Genomic DNA, 21,426 nt, shown 5'->3' on the forward strand with positions numbered 1-21,426 from the left:
AAAGCAACAAAATCGCAACATGCTTTGAAGAGACAAATCTAACTATGGGACATTTATTAATACCTTTGAGCTGAAACCACTATCAATACCCCCCCCCCCGCTCTTTATTTGTGCCTAAACCTAAACATAGATTCCATGCACAAAGCTTCTTTCTTCGAGCTGCACACCAGTGGAACTCTCTTCCATTTGCCTGCTTTCCAGCTGACTATAATATGGCCGTCTTCAAGTCCATTGTAAACAAGTTCTTGATGACCTGTTCCACTTAAGTAATCCAATTTACCAAACTTCCACTACAAACGATTACTACGATATTGTCCCATTGACTACTGTACACTCTTTAACCCTTATCCTCAAGTGGCCTCTGGGCCTTGAGAAGTGGTGACTCCTATGTAAAATCAAAAAATGGTATAACTAAACAAAAGCTCTCTGTTGTCTTTAATAATGTTTGTTTAAATATCTATATTAGTGGCCTGGCAAGGCCACAAGAGAGGCAACCAAGCAAAGAAAAACCCTAAGAAAAATTCATCTCAAAGCAGCAAAACTAAAAGCTAGTTATATACAAATGTAGCCAAATTTGGGCATATTTTATTGGTTTGAAAATAAAGGTTCTTTTTTACCAATTGTCATAACATTTTAACCATAGAATAGTATTATAATCTTCAAAAAGCCTCCAAATTTTCATGTACTTTCATGCAAGAGAACCAAAGATATGAGTGTTTCAATATTCAATTTGGCTACCAGTATATATATATAATATATATATATATATATATATATATATATATATATATATATATATATAATATATATCAATCACCTTTTTTGGTAATTTTATAAGTTCCAAATCTCAGTTATTATTGATCAGAATTCAACAAAAGAAGGCTCGTCAAAAAGGTAATGACCTGAATTGTGTAGTGGACTATGTGACATTTGCCCTTACGGTCGCACATTAAGAAGGATCATCCATCATCCAGAGCCTATATTTGGCACTTTTTTTACAGCCATGTTTTGGTAAAGGCGCAGTATCTTTCCACTCTTAAAAAATCCTTTAAAATCACCACTTTTATAGTTTTTCAAAGGTGCTGAAAACGAAAATAACATTTAAAATGCCAGGGAACGAGTAGTTTCCAAGATAAGAAGAAATTAGAGTTTCAAAAAGTGGGAGAATCACTTTTCTATATTAATTTAACATAGAATGTGTGCCCACTTCATCGCCACCTTTTTTGTAGGGATCTGTTATTTTTCTTGGAGAGGTGGTGTTTATTATGGCCTGGTAGACTAACACAAAACCTACCAAATAAACACCACCCTAAAAAACAAAAGCCCCCCCCCCTCCCGCCAAGGTGGCTATAAAATGAGTATTCATTTTATGTTAAACTAATATAGAAAAGTGATCCCCTACTTTTTGAAACTAATTTCTTCATATCTCGGAAACTACTTTTTTCCTGGAATTTTAAATAGTGGTAATTTTAAAGGATTTTTTGAGTACTGCACATTTACTAATGTTTCAATCAGTCATTTGTTTTCCTAGTTTTGCATATGAATTACAAATTATCTGATATTTACCCAAAACCCCTGGCCTTGATGAAGGGGAGACTAAAACTTGCTGCTATGGTTTCAAATAATCTGAAATAACAGCAAGGGGAAACTTGATTCCAAATATTTCTCATATTATATCTCCTCTCTTTGGTTTTCATACATAAAGTAAAATTTCAAAATGTGTAAGGATTATTTGATACTGGAGATATTCATAATCGTACCTTATTTCCAAAAGAGGGGAGATATAATATATGAGAAATATTTGGAATCAAATCTCCCTTTGCTGTTATTGCAGATAATTTGAAATCAGAACAGTAAGTTTTAATCTCCCCTCCATCAAGGCCAGAGGTTTTGGTGGGTTGGTTGTTTTTGTTTTACAGCATATCAACTCTTTTCAGGTTATTTAATGCCAAATCCAGTGATTTTGAAAAATATTTTTTTAATAGAATATATTTGTTTTTTCCAAGTCAGTTTCTATTCAACCCATAGTTGGGACCCTAACAGGTACTACCACTCCGGGTCAGAGTGGACCTGAGAGCAATAGCAATTAAAAGGTGGCTCCACACTCCCCAAAGCCTCACCATCGGATATAGTTTAAGGTCATATCCAGGACCAAGAGGTTTTGGGAAAAAAAAAAAAAAAAAAAAAAAATTATATATATATATATATATATATATATATATCTAGATAGATAGATAACAGCTCAATACTTTAGAGCTTTGCAGTAATATAAAAATTAAAATGAAAACGGTATTTTATGTTAAAAAAAATTTAGCATCTATTTTATTAGTAAAAAGTGTAAACATGCTTTATTAGTTTGTTTCAACACAAAAGTCGTTTTAAGATTGAAAGAAATAAAAAAAAAAAAAATGAAATGCATTTTTTTAAATTATATTTATAAAAATAATTTATAAAATTTGAGGAAACATCAACTTTTATAAAAAGAAAAAAAAAATTAGAAATACCATCACAAATGTAATCATGTTAGTAATAGCTAGAAATCTGTAAAAATTTTGAAAAAAATCTTTTATCGACAGATCTTGTTTGCTAGGACTTCAGATCATGACGCCATTTTTCAATGCAAGAGCTCGAATCAATATTTACGATGGCCATGTCTATATACAATGTCAAAATATGCTGCACTGAAAATTGTAATTAGTTTAGTATGCTATAAAAAAAGTTAGAAATCATTAGCCAATGACCTGCAAAAGTTAAGGTCATGTGACATTAGTCAAAAAAAAAAAAAAAAAAAAGAAAATGCAATCACAGCAGCATAATTTCACTGTTAATATTAGCAGTTAAACACTAGAGTGTTGTCATCAAAAGCTGCTATATAGCCAAATAAAAATAAATGAATAACAAAGATGAAAATGCTTTACCTAAAGTACTAAAATGAAAACATTCTTTGGTATTAAGATAATCTATATATCTATAAAAGTGAAATTGTCTGCATGTGTACATTTCCCTACTTAACTACTGTCAATTTTCAGTCTACAGTCTCGAGATTTGACATAAGAAGTATTGAGATTTGGGAAAATCTTTTTAATCGGTTTTCAGACATAAATGAGTTGACCTTAGAAAACTCTACCAAACTCCTCTGCCAATTTTGGGTCTAAACACTTGAAATTTTACATGTAGGTTCCTTGGATATCGATCAAACTTTTTAACTTGATTTGAGCCCAAAACAATAAATGTTAAGGGGTCAAAAGTGGGGTCAAAGTTTTTAAAAATTTGACTTCTCAGCAAATTTTTGGTCTAAACATTTGAAATTTTACATAAAGTGTATTCAGACATAGGGCAAGCTTTTTAATTGGTTTTTGCCCGAAAATTTGGCTACCAAGGGGTCAAAGTTCAAAATATTTTACCTTTTTGGTATCTAGCAAACTATTCAGCAAATTTTGAGTCTAAATATTTGAAATTTTACATAAAGGGTATTCAGACATGTAAAAAGCTTTTTAATCAGTTTTTGGGCGAAAATTTGGCTGCCAAGAGGTCAAAGTTGAAAGAGTTGACTTTTGCAGACCATCAAATTCCTCCGACAATTTTGGGTCTAAACAATTGAAATTTTAGATGTAGGCTACCTGGACACAAGTCAAATTTTTATATATATATGTACATATAAAGCTATGAACAGTACATAGGGCCCGAGCAAAGCTAGGCTGAACTGTTAGTAGAATAGAAAATCAGGTTTGAGTGACTATACTTAGTTTAATATTCATTTTAAGGAATTGTGAAAGAAAATGTTGCCAGGCACTATTTAAAAAACCTTAGACTTTTGTTCAGAATTTCTCTCATATTAAAAAACAAAAATAAAATCTGTATGATGTACATACCTGCGACAAAACGAAAATCATATTCCAAAAATCATGTAAATTGATCAAGTAGTTTTATTTTCAAACGATTCATGAAAATTCATAGGCATTACAACATAAATCTTGCAAGTTTGAATTTTTGAGTTATCTGCCTTTGTCTTGTTTTGTTTTTTAAAGATTGTTTTTAAAATGGTGGACAAAACAACCATTCTTTAGTTACTTAAAAATTTGATTTTCTTATTAAAAAAATAAAACTAGATCAATTTATGTGACTTTCGGAATATATTTTTGCATACAGATATTTGCTTATTTTTGTTTTGTTTTTTTAATATAGGGTGAATTCTGAACAAGAACCACACCTTATCACCTAAAATCATTATATTCAATGTTTTTTCTTTACAAGAAAAAATATTTATTTACTTTTTGTTTCATTTTACTTCAGTTGAAGTTCTCAAAAAACAAGGGCCCGTTTTTTGGAGCTAACACTTGAACTCTATATGAGATACATAGATATTTGAATGTTCCATTAAGGTTCTTTATCTCTCAAACACAGTTAACATAATTTTCCTGTCCCCCAATTGACCATTTTAATATGCTATATCTTTCTTTTGGTCTTACTGGATTCCAGGACAAGAATTCATCTAGTCTGGTGAAGTATCCAGCTTGGTGCTGTTATTTGAAGTAACATCATTTGGAGAAGGTACACCATTCCTCGAAAAGCCAGTATGAGTTAGCCATACCGAGATCTTATTTGGGCTGCAAATACTATGTGATTTTGAATATTTAGTCAGAGCTTACTTGTAGAGAAAATTATCCTCAGGTTAAGTTGTCTTGACAAACCTCTGCACGGAGAGACCTTAGACACTCGAGGACAGTGTATAGTAGGCATTCAAGTTTTTATCAACTACATTGTTGGCTTTGCTAGTTAAAATCAATTCAACATGGCTGCTTCTATTTACTTTATGTTGAAATATTTCACGTAAACATGGCCGTTGAGAATCAGGCATCAATTAGGACGTCAACACATGCTGACTGGCTATTAGGAATCCTTGCTTCTCTTTAAACCATAATGTTTGTTTTTAAAAGAAATCCTCATTTTCAAGCAAAATTCATACAGAAAGAAAATACATGGAACTGCATGAATTATTCTGGGTCATTACAGTAAAATTCAACAAAAACAACAAAAAAAAGAGTAGAGTCTCAGATTTCCTTCAAATGTTCACATCTCTTAATACCCATAAGAATCAGATTTTATGGACAAAGTTTAAAGCAAATTCAGAAATTTTGAAGATATCAAGTTTACTTCATTTTTAGACGCCAATAATTCTAACTAGAATTTAAACCATTTTTAACCTGGTGGCAGAGTTTGATGACATGCCAGACTTTCTTAGCTCATTCTATGCAAAAACCACACATTTGGTATATAAATAATTGGTTTTTGTCCAGAATTCCCCCTATATTAAAAAACCAAAACAAAAATAAAGAAAAAGCTGTATGATGTATATACACATGATGAAAGCAAAATATCATATTCCAAAAATCATGTAAGCTGATCAAATAGTTTCATTTTTATAAAGAAAATCATTTTTAATCAATTAACAGGAATCCATAGGCATTAGAACAAAACTCTAGCAAGTATGAATTATTGAATCTTGTTTTGTTTCTTGAAATTATTTTGAAAATGGCAATCAATACTCTTTGGTTACTCATAAAATTTGATTTTCTTATATAAAAATAAATCTACTTGATCAATTTACATAATTTTTAGAATGACATTTTCTTTCCATCATAGGTATGTATATCATACAGATTTTTTATTTATTTTTTCCTTTAATATAGGGTGAATTCTGGACAAGAAACCAAATAGCTTGTAGATTATTCTGTAGACATATATTTTGTGAAACTATTTAACCGATTAAAGTACTTTATCTCTCATACACCGAGTTAGTAAAAATATTAACATAATTTTCCTCTCCCCAATTGATCATTTAAATATGTTATAGTAAATCTTTCTTTCTAGTCTATTGGCCTTAGTGGATTTCAGAACAAGAATTCATCTAGTCTGGTGGAGTATCCAGACTTGTGTTGCTACATGAGGGAAACATCACTTGGAGAAGGTGCATCATTCCTTGTAAATTTTCTGGCTCACGACAAGTATTACTACTGCAGTAAAAAATAAACCCAGGAAAAATCATAACCACATTGTGTATGTAAAGCATCACCATCACATTTAGGTTCATGTCATTGCTTAAAAAGTAGATTTCTTCAATTTCACCATTTGAAGTTTCTCAGGCACTAAAGTGGTTGACCAAAGTTTCAGGTGACCCAAAGGCTCAATTTTCATTAGCCACCACACAAAGGTATAGGGGAGGGAACCATATCTTTACCAGAATCACTCCATGTACCCTTGATCCGCACTTCATAATGTTGAGTGTTTAACAAGGGGACATCAAATATCATATTTTTGTTTTTTTGATATAACAATGAAATATTGAACCCTAGTCTCCTGGTTCATTAGCAAACACTAACCATAATGCCAATAGGTTGGCTTTATGCTAAATGGGCATGAAAGTCAATCATTTTCGTGCAGTCAATGTAAAAAAAAACAAATATCCACAAATTACTAAAAGAAAAATCCACAAATTGCAAAAAGAACAATCCACAAATCGAAAAAAAGAACAATCCACAAATCGAAAAAAAGAACAATCCACAAATCGAAAAAAAGAATAATCCACAAATTGAAAAAAAAAAAAATAACAATCCACAAATTGCTAAAAGAAAAATCCACATCTTGAGGTCATAAATAAAAAAAAAAAAAATTAAAGCTTAGGTGACTATTACAGTAGTTTTTGTAATAGGCCTCCCCACTAAAAATCACATGACCTAACATCACAGTAAAGTCCTATCATCACAAACCTACAGTACTCGCTATTATGAAATATGGTTATTTTCTGTTTCAATTCTCAAAGAAATTACTGAGGGATTCATAAAAATGATCCATAAGTGACTTTTTTTTCCCCCAAAAGATAGAAAATTATTTTACATTTGGACATGTGTTTTTAAAAGGGAGTATTGTTTGCCAGGAAAATACTGTGGAGTTTTATATGTTAAAAGTGTATTGAATTATCAATTTACACATAACTTTAATTTTAAGTTACAAATGCACACATTTTCAAATAAATTTTAAAGGAGATGTTCTTACAAACCGTTTTCTTGATAATTACAGCAAATAATGAATTAATAATCTAATCTGTATATTTTTTTTATAGAAAAAAAAATGTTTTACTTTTCTTTGTATGACAAGTAATGCTTATCCTTGTTCAAAAGTATCAGTCAAACATATTTCCATAAAAAAAAAAGACAAAACAAAACATGTAAACTAAAACTATATATTATTCCTAAATAGGCTTGAATTTTCTACATTAACAAGTTTTATAACACTTAAAAAGTTCGGTTTTCGGTCAAAATTTGACTTAATTACAAAAAAAAAAAATACAAAAAAATCTTTATAATGTATGTACTCATCATGGAACGAAAATGTCATATTTAAACAAAAAAAACAATGTAAATCGATCAAGTGCTTTTTTATTTTTTTTAAATTGAGAAAATTAAAATTTTAGATTTTTAATGAAACAAAAACTTTGAATCATTTTGAATACAAACAAAATCTCAGCAATCAAATTGAGTTGTCCCCCATTGAATTTTAACATATTCTAAAAAACATGGTGGTTCCAGACTCCCCCCATTTTGCTAATCAGAAAATTTGATTTTCTTCTTTAAAAACTTAATCAATTTACATAAGTTTTTGGAATATGACATTCGTTCTATGACATTATAACGATTTGTCTGTATTTTCTTTACTTTTTTATTATTAAATTGAATTGTAAATAAGAAGCCAAAATGAATTAATCTGGTTTTGATATTTATGCAGAACATGTGCCGTGTTGAAATAGCATTATTTAGAAAACCATTTTTAAATAAATCATCCAACAGATTTTTCTATGTTTAATTTTAAAACAATATATTTCTGCACTAGTAACTTTGTATTTAAATTGTTTCTTTGAATTTAAATCATTTTCATTTTAAAAATTGTTAGATTTTAATGTTTGTTTAATCATTGTTTGTTTATTCCCTAAATTCATAACTCAATTTTTGCAGTATTTGATTGCCTAGGCAGGCAGGCTCAAAACTATACCACAAAGGAGGAAAAGAATGTGAAAAAAAAAAAAAAAAAACTGATGCCGTTTGGATCCATTGCCAAACCGGAAGTGGCAAAGGTTAAAATTAAGGCTAGTCAATCAAAAAGAGGGGATGACTTTTGAAAATATTCTCAAAAAAAGCGACCCTTCCTTCTATAAAAGGGCCCAGTTCAGGGTGAAGGAATTAATGATTTTAACCAATTTTCAATATTTGTCATTCGAAGGGTCGAGCTTCAAAATGATACCAATCTGGTGAAAATTCGTTGCCTCTGTCGGAAGTTTTAGGCAAACATACATATATTTAAACAGACTGGAATTTGCATTTTGCCTTCTAATCCTTTCAGAAGCTACGAAGGTTTATTGCTAATTGCCCGAGGCGCCCCTACCAGGAAATGCTGATAGAACTGCCCAGGTAATTTTGTTTAGTCAAAGTGCTCTTCCTCTAGGTTGCTAGCTTTTCAAATCTCACCTTCCTGACCTTATGTCACATTTTCTTGCCATGGGAGGGAAATAAGTAAATTCTATTCCATCTCCTTTAGTCATTAACATACACATGAAATGCAGACATATGCCAGATTGATAAGTTCACACTTGATGGGTGTCGGCTGCCATAAAAGCACACATTGTTATCTGCCCTTTTCACTAGGCGGGAGATTAGCAAGACAACCGTATTTAACTTGTTTTCACGAATATGAAAGTTAGCTATGAATATCCAATAAACAGTCCTGAATCAACTGGCAGAAGGTATATGTGGGATATGCTCAAGTCAAGTTCATTTCCATGAAATGCATCCAGATGCCCAATGTATAGTTTTAACTTCATGAGTATCGGCTGCCATAAAAACTGACTGACTGACTGACTGACTTGATCAAGTGCGGGCTGTTTACATTGTTTGATGACACACTTAGTTTTGATCACAAAAAAGTGTTGTACAAGAAAAAGCATCCTTTATAAAACTTTGGCTTCATATAAACTTTAACAAATATTTCTATGTATACAGCTCACTGGCTACCCGAGTGGTGCCTTTCAGATTTACATGTTAATATAAATGAGATATGATGAAGAAGTTTGCTTGCAATGTTAAAAATGTTAATAGGTAGTAACAGCATGACATTCCTGATTAGCAGAGAGAAGATGAGAAGGAGAGAAATAAGATGGATGGTCTTACCTTATGATTGTCTTATACAATTTTAGCGTTTTTATTTTTGTTTCTTGTTCTTTTTTTTTTTGTTTGTTTTTTTTTGTTTAATCACTTTAGAGACTGCTATTCAAGTATTGGTGGCACTTGGACATAACATGAAAGGCGGCTTCTCTCTTGGCGTGCCAAAATGTTAACTTGTCTCCCTCCAAGACATCCGTTGCTCTGAGACAGATCAGAGAGCAGATGTAAATAACAGTGTGAAACAAAAAACAAAGATAAATATTTAACAATATATATATATATATATATCAGTGATGGCTCCAGTAAGTTTGAGTTCAGCCTGACCTCATCTGTAAACAAGGTATTTAAAAGTAACAGAAAATGCCTAGAACACTCACTGGAACCACTGACAAATTTTTACATAATGTATTAAAATGAAAATATGAGTTAATTTGATTTTTTTTTTTTTTTTTGTTTCATGCAATATACACAACGCTGAATTATTTGGATGAGTCGGACTTCTATTCTCATCTCCGTTATTTCCATGTTTCGGCTGATGCAACCTTGAACTTTCAGATGCATTTTTTTTTTTTAAACTGTTCCAGAAGTCACTTGCTGTAAAGAGATTATATATAAAATTGGCATAATGTAAGCCAACTATATGATATTAGCAGCTTCTCTTCTAATTTTCAAATTTTTTAATCATGTCCAAATGCACTTTACTTCCTTTTGACAGATTGATTGTTGCTATTTCTTCTGAAGAGTTAAGGCCATAATAGATTCACTGATTGTTATAATAATTAAGTAATTGATTTTATGCTACTAAACAGATACTGTAAAGAATTGTGAGTGTCAACTGAATTAAAGGAATAAATTATAAGATGGTCAACATCATGAAATTTGAAATATAGACTTTTGTCATTCATTCATTCATTATATATAAGAAACTAACCAATGATAAGTATTATATGGATAAATTCTGACCCTAAAAACAGCAATTCTCCTCCCTTTGTTAGAAACTGTTCATAGAAGGTAAAGACTAAAAGGACAAAATAAGACAAGAGTTATGAGGTTGCCGAAATGAAACATGGTCCATTTTATATCCCCCCCCTTTTTTTTTTAATTTTCTTATCTGTTTGTTCAAGATGGTGATGGGGCATCCTACCAAATGCCAAACATTCACCCGCTAACTCAGATATTCCAACCGAGAGATCTTTTTAAGACTGACTGTCTCCTTAAGTGCAATTGTTTGAATCTCTTTTGCACTTGGTTCACCAGGTATGTTTGCCAGGTAGTTTTTGAAATTCGTTTTCATGAGTCTAGTTACTTCTATAATAACTTGAATGATAGATATCGGTGCTTCTACATTATTGGGACGAGATTTTGTAGTCAAATGGAGTTTTCAAATAAAAAACAAACAATCGTTTAAACTGATTTTTTTTTTGTCAATGCTAATAAGTTACAATGGCCGTTTCCAAATTATGCAGTCAAAATTACCTGAATATTACTGAATTATTAAAATAATTTTAATTGTGTTAGCAGATGAAAAATTGCCGCCATCTTTGTTCAATTTGAATGGAAAATCACCTCCCTGTTGAGCTTTCCTGTGTTTTACGATCGTTTTCATCAAATTCTATTTTTTATTTTCTTTAATAAAAATTTTTCTACCTCATCAATTTTCATAATTTTTGGATGTAATCATCTTAAAAATACAAGGAATACTTAGACACCATTGTTTTCATGTGAAATTCAGTTTTATGATTTCCGAAAATCTTGTCCCAATTATGTAGAAGCATCTTGATATCATTTTAAGATTCCGGTTTCTTTTCATGACATACATAAGACCTTGGTATTTCGTGATCTTTTCACTTTCAGCTCTATTTAATCCAGCATCATTGGGGACAATAACTTCTACTAAGGTTGCTTCTTTCTCTTTCTTGTCCCATATTCTCCTCCTACTCGGGAACTGCTATGGAATTTGAAACTGAACCCTTTATTTAATGCACATAAACATGGCACAACAGATAATATTGTTAATTAGCAATCAATTCTAAGCGATAGACTTTTGGAGTGGTGAAGGTTCAATCCTTACTACAAGCAATAATAACTGAATAATCACATAATTAACACTTCTACCCAGTAATAAATGGCAGAACGAAAAAATGTCGAACTGTGAGGATGAAATTAGTAATACACATGAAAATTTTTTAATTAAAATATCTAAATAATAGCATAGATAGAAAGAAGAAAATTTTTTAAATCATTTTAAAAATAAGGAAGTTATGACTTTGTGCCTTGTGTTAGAGAATGGATCAAGAGAGAGAGAGAGAGAGAGAGAGAGAGAGGGGGGGTGTAAATTAGATTGAGACACGTTGACCGGAAGTCAGGATCAGCTGATCAGATTGCATGTGAGTCACGTGATCAGGTTAGCTGAATCGTAGAGATTTGGTTTAGACTTACAAGAGGACGGACGGCTTCATCGCTGTCTCCTCCCCTTCACTGGGGGGGGGGGGAAGCTGGCGTGTGTAGAAACGAGACTAAGAAACCACACAGCCTAGCCTCACTTTCCAGATGTCTCGCAGAATGATGGTCTTGTTTCTACACACGTCAGCGTCCCCCCCCCCTCACTGAAGGGAGGAGACAACGATGAGGCCGTCCGTCCTCTTGTAAGTCTAAACCAAATCTCTACGATTCAGCTAACCTGATCACGTGACTCACATGCAATCTGATCAGCTGATCCTGACTTCCGGTCAACGTGTCTCAATCTAATTTACACACCTCCCTCCCTCTCTCTCTCTCTTGATCCATTCTCTGACACAAGGCACGTTTGGATATTTAAAACCATATGTGTTTTATCACATTTCTTTACACTACTTTTTTGGTAAAAATAATGCATCTTTGTTAAAACACAAGATCAAGCAATGAAATTTGCTATATAAGTGCATTTTTGTGCAAGGAATCAAAATATGCCACTGAAAATCTCAAGAAATCAATAGTTTTCAAATAATCTACAGTAAATGCACAAATATACTGCAATTCCTTAAAAATGCCATGCATCCATTAAAAGAAAAGAAGTTAAACAACTCAAAGTTGAATTGTAATGCATTTTATATACAAGAAACTGAAGACTAGATCTAGGATTATTTAAAAATGAATATATTGCAATATTTCTTTGGTATTATTGTAGATTAACACCATCTGTTAACCCTGCACCCTCTCATCTGACCACCTTTCTATAGGATTCTACCTTTTCAGGAAATTACGTGTGAACACCCTGAAAAACTTTAAATTCTAAAACAATTTTTGTTTATCTTTCATTAATGTAAAATGATTCATTTTGGGTCATTCTAGCATTTTAGGGCAGTTAACCATGGGAGAGAAATCCTGTATATATTTTTTTTTTTTTCCTATAGATGATTATGTGTAATTTTAAAAGGGTCTTTGTGCAATTATGGGAAGATGGGGAGGATTGCCATTCTGAGTTAGGGCTAAGGGAAATTATGTGTGAACATCCTGAAGACTTGTCAGAAACAAAACAAAAACAATTTTAGAATTTAGAATGAGGGTTAGTTTCACCAATTTAATGTAAAATAATTCACCATGTCAAGGCTATTCTAGCATTTTAGGACAGTTAACTAATTTATTTATTATGGAAAATAAATCATGTGCATTTTTTAGGAAGGAGCTATATATATATATATATATATATATATATATATAGCTATTTTTTTTTTTTTTTAGATGGTTATATGTAGCGTACAGAGGAATTTTGTTTGATGGGGAGCTTGCCACTCTGATTTAACATTATTGTTAAGGCTAAAGAAGATTTTAGGAGGAGGATTGCTCCTCGTACCTAGGATTAGAGGTAAGATTAAGGGAGTTTCCTTTTTTAAAAGAAGGCGTTTGACACTCATTTCCGGCTAGTGGTTCATAATTATTGGCTTTTGAAAATGTTATGGCATAGATTTTGAACATCAAATTACTTTTAAATATGCAAATTTAGGTAAATGAGGGTGTGAAACTTTACAAAAATAAAGTCTATTTAAAACAAGTGACATCACTCTAACAGAAAAAGTGAAATTTGAAAAAGTATCAAGTATTTTTTGTCCACTAATTGCAATATCAAAAAAATGCTAAATAATTTGCTGAAAAAAATCATTCATAAATTTTGAATGAATTTGATTTTTATTTTCAATTACATTTTTTATGTCCATTTTTCTACCGAGTGACACATTATTTCGTTTTTAAACTTTCCAGTTTAAGATATTTTTTTTATTTCTTAATTTCACTAAAAACTGAGCATCCCTAAAAATATTTAAGTATTGATTGTTTTTTTTTCATATTTTATTATAATCTGGTAGATTAGTGTCCATTTGATAATCCACTGAAAAAATTGTAAAAAAGACGAAAATGAAAAAGAAAAAATATGGGGAGGGGGGCGTACTGCTAGTACACATGAACTAAAAAAATCATTTCACATTTTTGGTCGCTCAAAGCAAAACACTAATTCATCATTAAAAACTAATGAAATGGATAAAAGTGCACGCAAGTTATACATTTAGAAAGCTTATTTTCTTGTCTTTTCAATCATATAAATATTTTAAAAACTTAAACTAGAAATATGCCAGAAATTGCAAGTTGGAAAAAGTTCATAACGCCGAACTGGTTGGGATTGCTTTAATAATTATATATTCTGGTAATAAAATAACTAATTAAACATGTAAGAACATTTTTTTTATATTCATATTTTCAATTAAAAAAATTGTTCTGGAATAAAAATCAATGACAAAAAAAATCCCGTTTGTTGTTTACAGTTGTGCTATTGCTGTTACTGCTAATACTACAAGACAGTTTTGCATCAAAACTCAAAAATAGAAACAATTTTTTTCCAGGCATCATCATTTTAAATTGCTAGCTACCACAAGAAAAAAACAACATACAATTATACTTTTAATAAATAAAAACAGTAAAAAGACTATTTTACTTACTAGTGGGTGTCCAAAGAAAATTTTTTTCAAAATTTTCAATACTCACCATGTTAAAATCTTTTTTATAACACAATCAAAAAACAAAACAAAAAAAGAACCCCCCCCCCAAAAAAAAACGAGTGGTCAAAAGTATTTTGGACACCCTAAACTATTAAGAGTGACATCTCTTCTGGATTAGTTTCCAAATTTCATGACAAAATTCTTAATACAAACGCAGTATGAACATTTACAAATCGGGGGGGGGGGCAGAGGGGTCTTCACAAAACCTTACTGAAAACGCTGTTTTATGATGTTCACATTTTTATCATTTTAATGTACAATATTATTTATTAATTCATTTGAAAGTACATTCATTTCCGAACAAAACTGTGGTATTTTGAGGACTTATAGTGCTTTGGATTCTAGCTATCCTATATTAATCTCACCTGTCTGTTTGTATGTATGTTTGCTTAAAACTTTTGCAAGAGGCGACGGATTTTCACGAGATTGGTATAATTTTGAAGTTCGACTCTTCGGACGACAAATATTGAAAAATTGGCTAAAAACATTAATTCCTTCACCCCCCAACTGGGCACTTTTCTACAAGGAAGGGGTCGCTTTTTTCGCCGATATTTTCAAAAGTCATCCCCTCTTTTTGGTTGATTAGCCTTAATTTAAACTTTTGCCACCTTCGGTTTGACGATAGATGCAACGGCAAAGATGTTAAGTTTTTTTATTTTTCACATTCTTTTCCTACTTCGCGGTATGGGTTCAAACTTGCTTGCCTACTGCCACATTTTTTTTTTTCTTCATTGTAAATTTTTGCTAGTATGAATGAAAATATAAACATAAATAAACAAACAGGTGGTAATGTCTGGAGGAATAACATAACAAGAGAACAAATATTTACCCTCCCTCCCTCAAATTGACCATTAAAAGATAGGAATAATATAGTTTGAGCTTCAGATATAGGAGTAATAGTATAGTTCCAGCTATATGGATACTAATTTTCTATTAGTAATAGATGTTAACACAAAGAAAAAATGCTAAAATTACTAATAAAAGATAAGTGAATTCTGCTATCTAGATTCAGATGGAAATTATAAACAGGTAGTTTTCTCATTTAACAACAATGTTTAAAAAACAAAACAAACAAAAAAACACAAAAACTAATATTCTTTGGGTGTGGTTAGTGAGGAAAATGCCAGTTCAAACTTAAGTATAACATGCCCAAAGAAAATCTCATTTTTTCTAACTGGAAATCTCTGGAGTCAAATTCTAGATAAATGTTCAAGGCTAACATACCCATTTTCATATTGTTTGACCAAGTAGTCTCTAAAATATTGAGTTTTCTATACAAAAATTAAAAAAAAAAAATTAAGTGTGTCAGACTAACCGCTTGACAAGATGAAAGGTGATTGTGTATTATAATTGGATATCGAAGTGATGTAACGACTCCAATACCCCCCCCCCCACCCGATTCTGATTCTTTATAAATCTCTAAATATTTAACTATAAAATGGTTATTTTGTCCCAATTACTGTAAAAACACATCTTAAATGTATATATATTTTCTCAAGCATAAAAACACACTTGTAAAGGGGTGATCTATAGATTTTAGTTTTACTGGAAGTTTAGAATCAATAAATATTTATTATTTTATCATTACTAGCAGCAGTGGAAAATTTTGTTTTAAACAAAATCAAAAAAAAAAATAAATAAATAAAATAATTAAGGGAACCATTTTTATATATGAAAATAGGTTCAATTTTTCCGATTAATCGTTCCAACACTACTGAAAAAATTTAAAAAAAAAAAGAAAAGTTTTTTACGCGTTGTCAAAATTAGTAAAAGTTTCAAAATTTAAAAAAAAATGATAGAATGAGAAGATCTGCTAGAATTATTTTTTTACATACACACACACACACAAAAAAAAACAAACAAGACAACATTGTTATTATTGATCCATAATTTTTATCATTTAAAATAGTGAAAGTGAAATACAAAACAAGGGAGATTAGTCTGTTTGCCATACGGAATTTGCTTTTTAAAATATTTTTTTGTTATTTTTTTAATTGATCATTTTTATATATATATATATATATATATAATTTTGGGAATTTTTACTAATTTCTACGTGATATGCAAGTACTGTTTTTTAGTCAAAATGCATTTTTTAGATATTCAATTATAAAGTACAAGCACCACATAAAATTTTAAAAAGCCTCCAAGAAATGTGAGGACAAACAAACAAAACCTGCCGTTATGAACAACATCGATAATCTATATATATAAAAGACAAATGCACGCGCGCATTTTTTGTATGTCTCGAAAACGCTTTTTCGCAGATGGTCCCGGGGGGGGGGGTGTACTATCGCTGAGAACTGTTTATATAGAACCTAGATCATAATATGTATGATTTGCAAATGCGCTTTGCGTCTAGATTTATTTACGTCGATTTTTACAAAATTATTGCTATTTCAGCCAGTCTTGTGTTCGTTCAGCTTTTTTGTATAAAACCAAAACTAATTCAAAGCTAAGAATTGTTCCCGGCAATCGCACCGGGGAACGTCCAGAAGCAATCAGCTTTGATCAATGTGGGGCCAAACTCCTTATATCAGACAATTGCTATTCAATCTGGACAGTGGGGAGCTGATTTCCCCCTCCCCAACATCTTGGGGAAACAACCAGCCAAAGTTGGGTAAACAAACCCAAAAGCTGCCCCGCAGCAAAAGTTAACTCACTACATCTATTTGACTTCATTAATGAGATCAAATAGAAGTAGTGGAGTTAACTTTTATTGCGGGCACGTGTCAATTCTGCTTTTAATACTTAAATAAATTCAAACGTGTTTCAGTTGCTCTTTGTTGACCGAGCAGATAATGTGTCAGGTTTTTTGCACACTTTATTTTCCACCTTCGCCTCAAGGCTTCGGGTTCGATCCTAACTACTTACAAAAACTGTTTTCTTTTTAAAGCCCCCCCCCACACACACACACAAACACCCGGGCAACAATTTTTTTAAAAGAAGTTTTAATATTGTTTTTTTTTTAATATTTAAAAAGTGTTCTTACTTTGTTTATTCTTTTGTTTTGATCCCCCCCCCAACACACACATCTCTAAACACCTGGGCAACGCCGGGTACCCCCGCTAGTCTATTATATAAAAGGCACTTCTCTGTGTTTATGTTCCCAGCTAAAACTTCTAAAATACACAACAACTGGCGCAACTTTAGTGTGTCGTCCAACCCAATTGTGTATTTTCAAACAAAGGCATTTCAGAGAAAAACAATTACATACTTACTTGTCAGGTCAAAATCAGTACAAACTCCAAGATTTACAAAACATTGTCCAGTAGAAGACAAGTTAGACCTAATTTTCGGAAAAAGCCTGTAGTAGTTTCAAAAATAAGCAAGAAGTCCAACTTGTAAGCAGTTATCTCCCCCTGGTTTCAAGCATCTAAAGGGTTTAATTTACAGTGAAATTGCAACTTTGAGAAATTCTGTTTTTACTTATAATTATTTTTCTACAGGACCAGTTTTCATAATTTTTAGAATTTATACTATTTTCAGTATGACACGTGTGTACATAATGTTTTTCTCTGAAATGCATGTTTTCAAAAACACTATAATAAAGTTGCATCCAACAAACCCCTACAAAATTATTATTTTTTTTTATTTTTTAAACCCGCGTTACACGGGAAAAATATCTAAAATGCAATAAAAAGATTTATTTGTATCATAAAATATTATCAAGAATTAAACACAAATTTTACTGTCATCATGTATTGATGCAGACCAGAAAATGAGTCAGCATTTTTTCAAATTGATAGATGCTAATTTTGGATTTATCATTTCATAACTATTCTTATTTCTGTACAAAGAAGGGCAGGAAAAAAAATTTTAGTCGTGCTTTCAAGGCATCTTTAATTTTATTTGGCGCTTTCAGTAGCACTCTGAAATCCTCTTAGGTTTTATTTTTTTTTAACTTCTCACATGAAAACATTCTCTTCTGGGGAGGTGGAGGGGGGACTTAATACTATTTAACATCTGCTATTTAGATTTTTATGGCTCCAGGAAACATCGGATAACCACGCTAGTCTATTATAGCAACATGAATTAGAGAAAAAAAAAATAAAGAGAGTTGGAGGTTATTAAATATAACAGTAGATTTAAAAGAATAAAAATACAATTAAAAATTATTGGTGTTTTTCTTTTTTTCTTTTCTTTTGACTCACCTTCACCCCAGACAAGGCATATTGCCACTTAGACGTAAGGGGCTACTAATTAGGACCATGCCTAAGAAAGATTAAGGTGTTTGGCGGAGGGGAAGGGGGGCTTTGGCCCCCGACAGAACGCGAGTATTACAAGCTAGCTATGGCTCTCTTCAAACTACCATTTATTTCCACACAAACTTTATTTATAATTCTACAGAACTACTCTTGTCGATGCACCTAATACTCACACATACCAACACATTAGTACATTGAAGACTTTGTCCTGTCTTTCTCTTTTACCCCAGCGACTACTAGCTATAAACACGTGTGCGCACGAACACTAAACTATTCTCTTCTTCAACCATCCGGCATGATATTAAATCTAACATCTTCAAACAAGAACACTTCAACCTACTAACCTGTTTCTCTCTTGTACTCTTCTACTAACGACGCTAACAAAAATTACAAATAAAGTTTGTTTATTACCCCCCATTCTGTTTTTTCATTATAAACTAAAATGGTGACCCAGGAATACGTGGCCTTCTAGGTTTTATTTGTTATTTCTGTTAAGCTTAAAAACAACTAACTTTCAGTATCGTTACATTTAACACTGCCGAAGAATTTTTTTTTTCCTTTCCAAAACTCATTTTGCCCGCATACTCATCACGAACAAAACAAAGGAGCATTAAAAAAAACAAAACAAAAAACAAACAAAAAAAAAACTGCCAAAATACACTGACGAGCGAAAGCAATCTTCAAATGTTGCTTACTCATCACTTGAGAATTCTCTAGAACACTGTTCTAACACTGGACATTGTTTTCGCCGAAAAGAAAGACAAAACATTCTCGTTGAACACGATAAACTAAAAAAGCTGAAACATGTCCAAAGACATGTGTCACATAAACAAAGCTGAAAACATTTTAGCGTAAATACATTTCGCTAGAAATTATTCCCACATTTCTACGGAAAATAAATAAAACGTTTCAAATGGATATGTTTCCTCGAAACAAAACAAAACAAAGAAAGAACATCTTTTCTTTCACAATGGCTACATATAAAAACAAAAAACAAAAAAGAGTTAACACTTTCTTAATATACGAAAAATTCTAATATCTGGACTGGACTGCTGCTGTTTTTTATGCTACCTTTTGCTAATACCAACTGGATATCAAAACAAAAACATGGGTCAACTCGACTCCATTTACACACTTGGCATAAACATTCTCTGCTACAAAAAACATTCCCCTCTCAAAATTATCTTACCAAAAAAAAATATTTTTACAGAAAAGCAACATTTTTTTTTCCCCACAAAAAAAAATAAATATCTGTTTACTCAACAGTCGAGTCCAACAAAAACACGTTACTGGCGTCTAGCCATTCAAAACACTCTTCACAGAAGAACTCACTCGACACATTTATTTTTTCTGAACCTCCACCGAAGTAAGTTCGTCAACAAATCAATTTGTCACCGACATTTAGCAACGAGCAACTTAACGACTTCCAATTCCACTGGAATCGTTCAAATTTAAAGGAATTATAGACAATTCTACAAAACAAATTTGAACACTGTCACAAGCAACAAGCCTTGTGTTGACACACACACACAAAATAAACAAAACAAAAAAAAAAAACGGATTTTACAAGCAACTGTCACGTATGGACATATTACAAAATCCTCACTACTTTGAATTTTCTAATTTACAACTGACATACATAAAAGAACCTTTTTTTTATTTCGATAAACAATTTTTGGTTTTCTTTCAAAAACCATTCCAGCAAGGGGGTATCTGTAGTAGCCGCTACAAACAGGCAGAGACTACTTCTCACACGTCAAAATTTGAAATCCATTTCTCGTTGGCTTGTCCAATCACAAACCAGCTCTCAATCACGTGACTGAGTATATAAAAGGTGAAATCACAAACCTTTAATTCTTTCTCGCTGGTCTGCCCAACAGCAAACATTGCCGGGGGGGGGGGATTGCTTTGGGCCCCGGCAGAACCTGTGAGTACTACGAGCCATAGTGGCTCTCTTCAAACTACCATTTATTTCCACATGCGATACACACACAGACTTTATCATTTATTATACAGGTCTACTCTCGTCGATATAACTCATGCTCACGCACGCCAACACATTAGTACACTGAAGACTTTATCCTTTCTTTCTCTTTTGCCCCGTCGACTACTAGCTATAAACACGTGCGCGTACGCTGCATGAGCGAATATTGACTTTGTAGAGGTACAGAATACTCTCAGGTGTGAGTAATTTTCTAGCCCACCTTTTTTGCAGCAGCCTTCGCAATGTCCTCAATGTATTTGTTCCGGTTCATATTTCCTGTGAATGTTAAGCTGAGGAGTTCTCAGGTAAGGAGTTATTTGTCATGGACATGTGTGGTTGGAGAGGCTTCTTGTAATTGTTAAAAAGAGAGCATTAAATGTTACAATCCATTCGCGTTCCCATTCCACTTCGGTCTGGAGGTCATTTTCTAGGTCAAAAGTAAAGACGTTAAAAATCACAAGTTTAAACAAGAGAAACTAGTGGTTTGGTTTCTTCAATTGGGATTTGTCAAGGAAGACGATACAGAATTAGTCAGAAAAGACTGTTTAAAAAATCACCGAGGAAGAAAGAACTATTTTAAGGCCTAGAATTAGTCTTGTAAAAAAGAATACTAACTTCAGTGAAGCGTTAGAATTCACGTCAAAAGGAACCAAGAAATCTTCTATAGAAATACATTACACCACAGAAGATTTGGATTATTTTCTTGGATTACAGAACCAAGAGGATTGAAATTTTCTCGAATGAGAACATTTAAGTTAATGGTGCAAGGGAGGTAATTTACATACACCCTCTTTTAAAAAGATTAAGTGTTGATGTGTTTTATTTAAGTTCTTTGACATGCAGTAAGCCCTGACTACACCTATATTCTTACCTCCCCTTACAATATTGTTAATGGAGTTCTTTGAGAACCGCCAGAGGGACTAGTTTGGCAGACACTGTTATTGGTGAACATAAAACTGACTATATCTTTCTTTCCCTATTTACCTTTCCATTTA

At 32.0% G+C, this 21,426-nt stretch overlaps 1 protein-coding gene across 4 annotated transcripts in view; it reads right to left on the reverse strand.

Annotated features, from left to right (window-relative positions):
• The window catches only part of LOC145277672 (nucleoporin SEH1-A-like), a 149,754-nt gene that overhangs the window by 36,885 nt on the left and 91,443 nt on the right, over positions 1-21,426 (reverse strand). For 2 of the 4 annotated variants that reach the window (XR_013868192.1, XR_013868193.1), the window contains exon 11: positions 9,219-9,413. The exons of the other annotated variants lie outside the window; for them this stretch is intronic. The gene's annotated coding sequence lies outside the window, so the exon portion shown is untranslated. The remainder of the gene's footprint in view (positions 1-9,218; positions 9,414-21,426) is intronic. 4 annotated transcript variants of the gene reach the window in all.

Source organism: Euprymna scolopes, chromosome 6 (genome assembly GCF_053919585.1).
Source record: "Euprymna scolopes isolate OS-2025 chromosome 6, ASM5391958v1, whole genome shotgun sequence".
NCBI classification, from domain to species: Eukaryota; Metazoa; Mollusca; class Cephalopoda; order Sepiida; family Sepiolidae; genus Euprymna; species Euprymna scolopes.